Raw genomic sequence first — 12,410 nt, forward strand, 5'->3', positions numbered from 1 at the left:
TTGCATCACCTGGTTGAGACTAGGGAAAGATGTTTCAACCAAAACTTGGAGGCACTATCTAAGTTTGTGAGGAAACTAGGATCTAGACCAATTTACTTAATAATTAACATCTATAAGGCTCACTGTTGCTCTGTAATTTTGTATGAAGTAGGAGTTTGGGGCTTTTGCAACTAATCACGCCTCCAGGCTGTAGAGAACTCCTTTCTTAGACGATTATTAACAGTTCCTAGCAGTTTGACGATTATTCTTTGTCATATGAAATTAGGCCTGACTCCTCTTATTCATCGTAGACAAATTGCACCAACTTTGTTATGGCACTCAGCATGGGCATAGGATGAGCCGGCCCTTAGTCATGCAATAATATTGGACTGCATGAGCCTAGATTATATGCAGAAAATACCTTGGCTTAGTTACATAAAAAAGCTGTTGAAGCTAGTAGGGAAAGCTGATTGTTTTCATAACCCAGAACTTTTTGCCAAAGTTTCAAAGACCCAGCTGAAAGGGGATCTTCTATCTATATTAAATGAGAACAGGGAGTGTTTGAAGACTGGGAAGAAGAGTGTAGTGGAATATATGCCCCTAGTCTGCTCTGAACATCCAGAGCCCTATGTCTCTTTTTCCTTTTGGCATTCGAAAAGGTTTTATCTCATTAGATTCAGGTTTAGCATTGCATACTTGTCGGTTTCTTACCCCCGTACTGTGATGCTGACCTCAATTTATGTTCATGCGACTCTAAACTAGCTCAGAATATGTTGCATTTTTTTTCTTATGTTGTCTATACACCAAACTGCGGAGGGATTTTTATATTCTGCTATTAAGGGTTTTGAATATTAGGAAATGTAGGCCAGCCTTGTATCACCTCCAGCTCCTGAAAGATGAATATACATGCCTAATGGTCTATAAATTCCTCTCCACAGCAGTTGGTTCACAAAATCTAGTTGGGAAATGAAAATGTTCACAACGCATGGAGATGAAGTATGCTTTTTAAAGGATGCACAATGCACTTTGACCCCAATTTCATTTCCTTACAGTTTTTATTACGATCTCGGAATTTTATGTGATGCCCACTTACTATTGGTAACTTTTGACGCTCTTATTGAAATTACTACATTGTGTACCTGTACATTTTCATGGCTCTTATTGACATTTAATGAGCTGATTTTGAATCTGATGGCATTACAAGGGACATGTGAAGAGCCCCCAGTTATGATACTTTATGCCTGCATGCAGGTCCTTGTTTTGTTTCTCAGTGGTTTTATTTTTTATATTTTATTGTGATTTGTTTTACACACACAATGCACTTTACGTATTTTAAGTGGTCAAACATATATATTTAATGTATTGGAATTGTATTTATATTTCACATCCGGAAACTTATGACCTGATGCTGCTTCTTTGAATGTTGTGTAACCAGCCAGTTCACAATGCTTGTAATGAATTTTAATATAATGTCTGTTTTTTATGCTTGATATTCTCTTTTATGGTTGTGATTTATGGTTGTGAAAAGAACCAAATAAAGAATCCTTTTTTTTTTTTTGGAATACTTTATTTATACAGTTTCCAATTAACATTCACAACTTCAACATAGGCGTACATTACAAGGAGCAAAAGGGCCATACAGTGTACACAGTGTTGACAGTGGCATATAATCAGCATGTTAGACCGGACGGGTCTAGAATAATGTTCCAGCTCTGTATTCACAGGTTGGGGGAGGAAGCATAACAATGTTAAGGCGGTACATACTTTCTTAACCTTGACTTGCAAGGCGCACCCCGGTGTCCCCAACGGCAGCATCAGAGCACACCCTCCACAATAATTCATGAGCCAATAATCTTATCCAAGAGGATTACTACTTCACAATTAATGAAAATACATTTACAACCCAGACCCCAAAACTCCAGGAGTGCTAGATTCCACCCCCCGTGGTCTCCACAAAATTATGTTGTGGATCCTATAGTGGCGGCGACAGTGGCGGCGTCATTATCAAGAGGGTGTGCAAGATAGACTTTTAGGGGCTCCCATATATCAGCGGGTTTAGAAGCAGTGGGAAGAAGCTCTGAGTATCTGAGCAACGTGTCCTGACAATGTAACATATCCTGTACCCATTCTTTACACTTTGGAGCTCTGCCCCTTCCCCAACGACAAGCCACCCGCCTCTTTGCCAATAGGAGAGCGACAGTTATGAATCTACGGTAAGGTCTTCCTATTGGTTTGGTATATCCCAATAGCGCTTGAAGTGGAGACGGAGTTAGTGGAGCATCAATCATCTCAGAAAGGGCCGAGTATACCAGCAGCCAGTATCTCGCAATGTCAGGGCATTCCCAAGCCAAATGCAAAAAATCTGCTGTGGGAGCACGACAGCGCTCGCAGAGGTCATCCACTCGGAGACCGAATCTATGCATTTGAACGGGGGTGCAATAAAGTCTATGAAGAAATTTATAATGAATAATCCTGAATCTACTGCTGGATGAGATCTGCTCAGTTTGCTGGCAGCAAAAAATCCAATGTGCGTCTTCTATGAGTGTGCCCAGCTCTTCCTCCCACCTAGCGCGCGCTCTGCAAGGCCCAAAGTCAAGTGAGGTGTGCATGGAGTGATACAATTTAGAGACCGCGTGTGCTGGAGAATCAGCTTTTAGCAGCTGGTGCAGTGGATCCAATGTAGGTGGTTCATCAGGGAACGTCTCGGTCACCGCCTGAATCCCACTGCGTAGACGGATATATAGAAAGGTGTCCATGGAGGTAGGTGTCTGGTCCCCAAATAGATGCGCCAATGAGCGAAATCGGCCCCCGTTATAAAGATCCCCCCAGGTCTTAACTTTAATTTAGGTCATGAAATTTTTAAACAATTGTTCCTGCAGCAGGGCAAATAAAGAATACTTGACAGGCTGATACGAGTGCTATACAAATCTTTTAACATAACATAACACACAAATACAATATATATATATATATATATGTAAATATATAAAAACATAGGTCATGTGATCAAGGCTCGTTAGAGCCGAAAGGCGTAATGGCAACTATGCAATAAACTGAATTCAATCCATCTACAAAGTGGTCCGTGTCCGTATGTGGAGGCATCCTGGAGTCAACGGAATTGCGTGATATATATATATATATATATTCACTGAAAAAACCATAGGTTTCAGACATGTTATAGTTAGGAATTAGCATTTAAAAAACCTTAGAAATTCACTGAAAAAAACATAGGTTTTAGGGGTGTTATAGTTAGCTGGACATTTCACTCGTACCAAACCATTGAAATTCCTCCGTTATAGTTAGTTCAGCTAATATATATATATTATCTACTGGCGGTCGCCAGTAGATAGTTATAGTTAGGACCTATTTTCCATAGGAAATCCGCAACATTCTATTCCCAATAAGTCTGGTGCCGATTGACGAATCTTCGCGAAATTTTCCAAACTTTTGGCCAGCTCCGCTCCGCTCCTACCCTGAAAGTTTTGCGGTGATTCCTCAAGCGGGAGCCGAGAAAAAAGGGTGGTCCCAAAACGCGTTTTCCCCATGCAATTTCCCATACGACCTGTTGTCGCAGACACAGCCCGAACTGCTGAACGGAATTACACCAAATTTGGCAAAGAGGTAGTCCTCAGTTCAGACTCGTGCCTTTTTCTTAAATGGTGTAAATCCGTTGAGTAGTTCCTGAGAAAATTAGAGTTAAAAGTTAGTGATATCTATGGCCGAGGAGGATCCGCAGACCCTCACCGCACCCAGCGCGCACCCTGCCGTGCACAAGCTGAAAGCTAATTGGCTGTCAACACTCCAGATCATGAAGTGTTGGCAGCCATCTTGTGCCTCGGTAGAACCGAGGCAAAAGAAGCCCCAAAAAAAACATCGCAAAACGCGAAAAGGGGGCAGGGTAGAAACACCCTGACCCCCTAGGCCTGCTCAGGGGGTCCCACAAGGACCCCCAAGGCCCCACCCAAATTTGAGGGAAAAAAAACCGAAGCGCGGGTTCCCGCGTTTCGTTTACAATTAGCCCCCGGGGGCCAAGTCCCGGGGCAATTTTTCATAGTCATGGGGGGCCCAGAGGGGCCCCCCAGCCCCGGGGACCGCCACCCCCGGGGCTTATCTTAATGTATAAGGGGGGCTTATGGCCCCCCGCAGCCCCGGGGACCGCCCCCCCTCGGGGTTTTTTTTTAAAACCCTGTGTGGGGGGGCTCGAGCCCCCCCACACGCCCTGGGGACCGCCACCTCCAAGGGGCACTACATATTTAAAGTAGGGGGTCCGGTACGGACCCCCAAGCCCCGGGGACCACCACCCCCGGGGCTTTAATTTAAGTGGGAGGGGGGCCCCCCTCCTGGAGCCTTGTCGTGGCCCTGGGGACCGCCACCCCCAGAGCCGGCTCCTGCAGTGTCCCGGGGTGCCCACCCCCGGGACACTGCTGTTTGCAATGGCAGGGCGGGAGCCTCGCGGCTCCCATCCTGCTATTGCAAACTGCTTTGCTATTTGGAAGAGAGATCAGGGAAACCTACTCTCTCTTCCAAATAGCAAAGCAGATTGCTTTTCCACATGGGGAGCAGCATGTTAGCTGCTCCCCATGTGGAAAAGCAATGCCGGCTCCCGCAGGAGGTGGGGAGCTGGCGGGGCCGTGGGGGGATTGGGGACCCCCCCACGGTCCCCAACGGAGGCCAGGCCCAGGGGGATGGGGTCCGCAGGGCCAAACAATAAGAAAAAGAAGGGAAGCTACACAGCCCCCCTTCTTAAAAAGAAAAACCCTCAAAAAGACGGGATCGGGAGGAGGCCACGCCTCCTCCTTTCATCACTCTGCAAACGCGCTCCTTTGCGCGTTGGCAGAGGGGGAACAAATTCCCCTTCAATACTGGGGGTCCCTGGGGGCCAACTAGCCCACCAGGAACCTCCAGTATGCGACAGGGGGCTGCGTTGCAGAGAGGTGTAATGAGGCCACGCCCCTTTTTACACCTCTCTGCAACGCAGCTCCGTGGCACTTACTGGTGGTACCTGGTGGGCTAGTTGGTCGCCAGGGGACCTCAGGATTCAAGGGGACTTAATCTCCCAACTTAAAACGTGCCACGGGGCTCGTTTGCACAGTGGTGAAGGTAGGGGGCGGGGCCTGAGGTGATACTGTGCAAACATGCCCTGTGGCACGTTTTAAGTTGGGGAATTCATTCCTCTTCAATCCAGAGATCCCCTAGGGGACAACTAGCCCACCAGGTACCTCCACTAAGCACCACGGAGCTGCGTTGCAGAGTGTTGTAAAAAGGGGCGTGGCCTCTGAACACCTCTCTGCAACTCAGCTCCCTGGCACACACTGGAGGTACCTGGTGGGCTAGTTGGACGCCAGAGGACCTCAGGATTCAAGGGGACTTAATCCCCCAACTTAAAACACCCCACGGGGCGCGTTTGCACAGTGGTGAAGGTAGGGGGCGGGGTCTGAGGTGATATGTGTGAAAACACACCCTGTGGCGCATTTTAAGTTGGGGAATTAATTCCTCTTCAATCCTGAGGGTCCCTGGGGACCAACCAGCCCACCAGATACCTCCAGTAAGCGCCACGGAGCTGCGTTGCAGAGTGTTGTAAAAAGGGGCGTGGCCTCAGTGATGTCATCAGTGATGTCATTTCAGATGTCATCAGTGATGTCACTGACCATGTCATGAGTGATGTAATATGTGACGTCATCAGCAGTGCATTGCGAGGGCGCGAGTTATAGATAGCTGAACTAACAATAACGGGGGAATTTCTAGGGTTTTGTACGAGGGAAATGTCCAGCTAACTATAACATCCCTGAAACCTATGGTTTTTTCGGTGAATATATATATATATAGATATATATATTCACTGAAAAAACCATAGGTTTCAGACATGTTATAGTTAGGAATTAGCATTTAAAAAACCTTAGAAATTCACTGAAAAAACCATCGGTTTTAGGGGTGTTATAGTTAGGTGGACATTTCACTCGTACAAAACCATTGAAATTCCTCCGTTATAGTTAGTTCAGCTAACTATAACTCGTGCGCCCGCCATCCACTGCTGATGACGTCACATATTACATCTACTAGATGATGTCATCAGTAATGTCATTTGAGATGTCATCAGTGATGTCACTGACCATGTCATGAATGATTTAATATGTGACATCATCAGCAGTGGATTGCTCCCTGGCACACACTGGAGGTATCTGGTGGGCTAGTTGGACGCCAGAGGACCTCAGGATTCAAGGGGACTTAATCACCCAACTTAAAACACCCCACGGGGCGCGTTTGCACAGTGGTGAAGGTAGGGGGCGGGGTCTGAGGTGATATGTGTGCAAACACACCCTGTGGCGCATTTTAAGTTGGGGAATTAATTCCTCTGCAATCCTGAGGGTCCCTGGGGACCAACCAGCCCACCAGATACCTCCAGTAAGTGCCACGGAGCTGCGTTGCAGAGTGTTGTAAAAAGGGGCGTGGCCTCAGTGATGTCATCAGTGATGTCATTTCAGATGTCATCAGTGATGTCACTGACCATGTCATGAGTGATGTAATATGTGACGTCATCAGAGAGTGCATTGCGGGGGCGCGAGTTATAGTTAGCTGAACTAACAATAACGGGGGAATTTCTAGGGTTTTGTACGAGGGAAATGTCCAGCTAACTATAACGTCCCTGAAACCTATGGTTTTTTCGGTGAATATATATATATATAGATATATATATTCACTGAAAAAACCATAGGTTTCAGACATGTTATAGTTAGGAATTAGCATTTAAAAAACCTTAGAAATTCACTGAAAAAACCATAGGTTTTAGGGGTGTTATAGTTAGCTGGACATTTCACTCGAACCAAACCATTGAAATTCCTCCGTTATAGTTAGTTCAGCTAACTATAACTCGTGCGCCCGCCATCCACTGCTAATGACATCACATATTACATCTACTAGATGATGTCATCAGTAATGTCATTTGAGATGTCATCAGTGATGTCACTGACCATGTCATGAATGATTTAATATGTGACATCATCAGCAGTGGATTGCGGGCGCGCGAGTTATAGTTAGCTGAGGCTAATTATTAATAAAGCTCCGTTTTTTTTTTTTAAGGCAGGATCCGCACACCCTGCGCGCACTTTGCGGTTTAAAAAAAAAAAGATTGGGGGGCCCTGGGAGTCCTTCTGGGACCCCCTAAGCAGGTCTAGAGGGTCAGGGTATTTCTATCCTGCCCCCTTTATACGTTTTGCACACTTATTACACAGACTTCTTTCGCCTCGCTTCTATCGAGGCACAAAATGGCTGCCAATAGTTCCTGGTTTCGAATGTTGACAACCACTTGACAGCCAATTAGCATTCAGCGCGTGATCGGGAGTGTGTGCTCAGGGTGCGCTCAGGGTGCGCAGATCCAGCGCGGCCATAGATATATATGTACTTTAAGTAAAAGGCACAAGTCTGAACTGAGGACTACCTCTTTGCCAAATTTGATGTAATTCCGTTCAGCAGTTCAGGCTGTAGCTACGGCTAAAGGTCCTATGGGAAATTGCATGGGGAAAACATGTTTTGGGACCCCCCTTTTATTCTCGGCCCCCAGTACATGAATCATCCTGAGACTTTCAGGATAGGAGCGGACCGGAGCTGGCCAAAAGGTTTGAAAATTTCGCAAAGATTCGTCAATCGGCGCCAAAGTTATTGGGAATAGAATGTTGCGGATTTCCTATGGAAAATAGGTCCTAAATATAACTACCTACTGGCGACTGCCAGTAGGTAATATAGATATAGATATATATATAGATATATATATGAACGCTCCAGGTTTTCCCTCCAGATTGAAAACGCACTCCAACAACCATCATTTTCACGGGTAGAGGCAGGGTCAGCATGCTGCACGTGGCAGCGGCATTGTGATCTTCTTCTCGGCTTTAGTTTTTAACGCCTGACGCGTTTCAGTGCTTCCGCACTTCCTCAGAGGCGTGGCAATTACAGTTAGATATATATGGTGGCCACGGGGCTCCATATACAATGGAGCTTCATTGTGGGGACTTCCATAGGGATCAGTGAGCAGGATCAGTGTGCCAAAGCCCATTGGAGGACTTGAAATGTCGGAGCAACTACATGTCCCACAATTCCATCTGGGCTCATTCGAGCCGCTTATTGGAGGATGAATATTTAAATGGATGAACATGTTAACTGCAATTGTCACGCCTCTGAGGAAGTGTGGAAGCACTGAAACGCGTCAGGCGTTAAGAACTTTGCTGTGTGCTTTGCTGTGTTGGCCTGCAGTGGCTGCTTCTTTCTTGGGCAGTGAAAGGACTGGACTGAACTTTCTGCAATCTACTTTTGTGAGTTTCTCCAAGGGCTTGAGGTTGAGCTTGCCCCCTGTTCAAGAAGTCTCAGGAACAGCAAAGACTTCCAGCTCGACGCCGTCTATGACGCCGCTGCTGACTCCCTGTCCTGAAGGCACCACAGAGGGCACCGCTGCAACACCGCACCGCGAACCTGGTCTCACCGACGACGCCTGCTGACGTCGCCACCGAGCCGCTGCTCGCACAGCGACCTGTGGGCACTGCACTCCGCGCCACCTCGCTTCACGATTCCACCTTGGTTTCCCCGAAGAGGCCGCTCCACGCCGGAATCGATGCCGCTGCTTGCACCGTGGTTCGAGGGCACCGCTCGTAAAGTTACACGACGCCCCACCCTCATCCCGCACCGCAGCCTTGGCCTACCAACGCAAGTGCCATCGACTCCAGTTCGTCAGCCGACGACAGCGCTTCAACAACGATGACGCTGCTGCTTGCACCACGACCTGCCAGCACCGTGACGAGCACCGCCTTCATCTCACACCGCGACCCTGGTCTCATCGACGACGCCATCTGACGCCACCACCGAGCCTCTGCTCGCACTGCGACCTGAGGGCACCGCACGCCGCAATGCTGCACTTCGCACTGCAGCACCCGACGCCTGCCGACGCCAGCACTCCTGACTTCAGCAAAGAGGAGTTCAATCTGCAACGCGTGTGACTTCGAGGGCCCCGCCGACTCCTGCATCGACCTTCGGAACCGACGCCTACCGACGCCGTGTGTTCGTAAGCTCAACTAGAGGTCATCGATGCCTTGCATTTCTGAAAGGTACTGTTTGCGGGTCTTCCCGATGCCGTAGCTGGCCCGTGATGCAGCGGTCAGCCAGAACTGTTTGGATTTGTTTGCTCACGACGCCGTGATAGCCCCGGACGGAGCTATCGATATCAAGGAACTGTTTTACAATGTTATTTTGCTAACTGAAGATTTTTAAGTACTGTATGGTGGATGTTTATCATTTTGGTCTTGTCTTAAGTATATAAAAATATTGGATATTTTTCTAAACTGGTGTGGCGTCCGTTTGTAGTGCTTACACTGTATTACTGTTGGTTATGTGCAAATGATTTACACACTTCCTCTAAGATAAGCCTGGCTGCTCGTGCCAAGCTACCAAGGGAGTGAGCAGGTGTTATTTTAGGAGTATAACTCCCTTACCCTGACTAGGATGAAGGGTCCCTATTTGGACAAAGGTGCAAGCCCTTGCCAACTAGAGACCCCCATTTCTAACAGTAGTGCTTTGGGCACCCCTCTCAGTCCAACATGATCTGTGTTCACCCATTACAAAACAAAAAAATCAGAACCAGGGCTCTAGATATTATTGCCGCTGGGGCACTCAGAGTAGGAAGTGCATGCCCGTCACTATGGGGGGGACCTTTCCATCCAACAATAATAAATTACTTATTTCCTTATGTAACCCTCAAAAATACCCATGCAGTCCAATGTACTTCAATGGAAAGTCGTATTGAATTATTATTTTATTGTTACAGAGTTTAAATTACAACATGCACAGGGTGAGAGGTTGTAGATAGTGACTGCTGCAAACCCTCTCCTTTTTTAGGTCTCGCCTAGCATCGCAGCGCATGCGCTGCCCGCTTGCGAGATCTATTGTCGTCGATTTCTCTTCCCAAGCGGGAGTGGAAGCTCCACCGATGCTTCTAATTGGCGCGGGTCCAAAATGCATGATTTTCATTGGGAGGCATGTTTTGTTGCCTTCCTGTCTCCTGCTTGCCGTGCCTGCCCGGACAGGCGATGTGCACGCGTAGGGCTCACCGCGTTTCACTTTCCCTACCTCCCTCCCCCCGTCGGCTCCAGATCATTTTGGAAGCTCCCGGGGACCCTGCATGGCGTCAGACGTCTCGGAGTCGGCTCACCATTCTTTGATTCTGGGCAAGTCACTAATACCCGTCTCTTCCGCCTTGTTCTATCTTAAGTTTGAATGCGGGTGACAACATTGTAGCAAAAGTAAATAAATACCATTTATTTCTCAGGAGGAGTTTTAAGATGCGTGGCCTGTGTGGCGCACAGATACCACAGGGTTTTTTTGGGCACTATATGCAATTCTTTAGACACCGCATGCTTTGCTACCACCATTATTTGCTCGCAGTAACTTCCGTGATGTATTCCTGTTGTAGTCTTGCACGTCGTCCAAAACCCTCACGCGCCACTCTTGATTTGCTTTTTCATAGAGCGCCAACACATTCCAAAGGGACTCATATAAACACCAGTTCCATTACACAAGAAGGCTCCGGCTCTCGCCTCAAGTGCACATAATATTTATTCTGTCTTCGTCTGTGAGGGGGTGTCAACACCAGCAGCTGGTTACAAACAGTGCATGTCCCTCAGCAGCGACTGCTGTACACCCAGGCCGTCTCCCAGCAGACACGGCGGCCTCTAGCACAGTGCATCGGGCCTCAGCCGTCTTCGGAGCCACTCTGGCTCCCGGCGCAGCCTCTTTGCTGGGAGCACCAGTGGAGCCGGTGACATGGGCACAATCTGTTTTCCTTGCTTGGCCTTTTGTTGCAATAATGGGATAATGAGGATAATGATTGCGTTTTAAGCCTCTATTGACTCTATTTCTGCAGTGATTAGTTGGGCCTCTCTGGGGAGCGCGGGCCGGGAATGTTTTTACGTTGTACTCCACTGCTTAGTGTCTCCACCTACAACGGGCTGCGACGGGTTAAACTCCAGATGTACAGAAAATAAAACATTGGTTAGAGAAGGCAACTTTGAAAGCCAGCTTAAAAGAGACAGCTTGAGATCTCAGCTGATCCGTGCGTCTGAAAATAAGACCATGCGAGACACTCACCTGTCCGTGTGCAGTGGGTCTCTGCTCAGCATCTGCAAGCGGCCCCAAGGCAACACATCTGGGTGCAACACCAACACACCCAACCGTGGCACAGACCAAACACACAGGGGCAAGAGATCTGTACCTCTCACATCCAGAAGGGCAGCAATTCCGAACCCACACACATCAATGTGGAAGCATTCTTGTACTCAACACACAGACACAGCAAACATGTGCTCACCACAAGCACATTCTCACGTTCAGCGGATGTTTGCTCCTCTTCATCGGAGTAACGTGGTGGGCCAGTAAATGTGTACCCTCCAGCCGTACACCCTCACGGCAGCAGTTGTGTACTCACCACCGTCATCAAATACCCACGGGCAGCAGACCACCACCAGCATACACACACCGACAGCAGATCAGGCCATACTCTGCCATCACACACCCATGGACAGAGAATCAGCACAATAACCACAGTCAGGAAAGTGGTGCTCACCACAAACACACACCAATGTGCAGCAAATCAGTCAATTCCCACTGCCGTCCCACATCCACGGGCAACATACGTGTTCACCACCAGCGTATGCCCAAAGGCAGGAGACATGTGCTCGCCTGAAACGCACAACTTTCCACCGCCACCCATCCAGGGGACAACATACATGTGTTCACCACCAGCGTATGCCCACAGGCAGGAGATACGTGCTCCCTTGAAACGCACAACAATAGACAGCAGATAAGCCAATACTCACCCCCACCCATCCACGGGAAAACGTAACTGTGTTCACCACCAGCACAGAAACACAGGGAAAGGTCTGCTGCTGACCACCAACAGTGAGCAATTGGATAGTATATTGTGGTCATTGCTACAATAACCACGGGAATCATGTCTGAACTCCCCACCAACACACACACGGGCAAGTTGACGTGTGCCCACCAGTAAATCACACAACCAGGGCTAAAAACTTGTTCTCACCACAACATACACAGGGGGCAGACAATCCGTGCTCACCTCACCTTTATAAATATTAGAAACACCAGTGGTTAAAAGTAGGTGGCCAAGGTACACCTGCTTTGTAAATGTCACAAGTACTCCAAGATGGCACTGGTGAACAATAAGATACACGTAATGTGTTGCATTTTTATCCCATGGCATAGTTTAGAAAGGCTTGAAAAGTGTTTTTTTTTCAACCAAGAATGAATATGTGCACTGAAAGCAGGTATCTGTATACTGTAGCATTTTTGATTCTCTATATTCTGTGATAAAATAAGAAAATGTGTTAATTTGTTTAACCAGGGGTGCAGTTGTAGTGAAGATATTCATTGTA

The 12,410-nt window shown here is 47.7% G+C and overlaps 1 protein-coding gene across 3 annotated transcripts in view; it reads right to left on the minus strand.

Annotated features, from left to right (window-relative positions):
• LOC146801871 (transmembrane 4 L6 family member 4-like) overlaps positions 1-12,410 on the minus strand; it is a 232,466-nt gene that overhangs the window by 54,143 nt on the left and 165,913 nt on the right. The window lies entirely within an intron of this gene.

The sequence above is a fragment of the Triturus cristatus genome, chromosome 8 (genome assembly GCF_964204655.1).
Source record: "Triturus cristatus chromosome 8, aTriCri1.1, whole genome shotgun sequence".
NCBI lineage: Eukaryota > Metazoa > Chordata > Amphibia > Caudata > Salamandridae > Triturus > Triturus cristatus.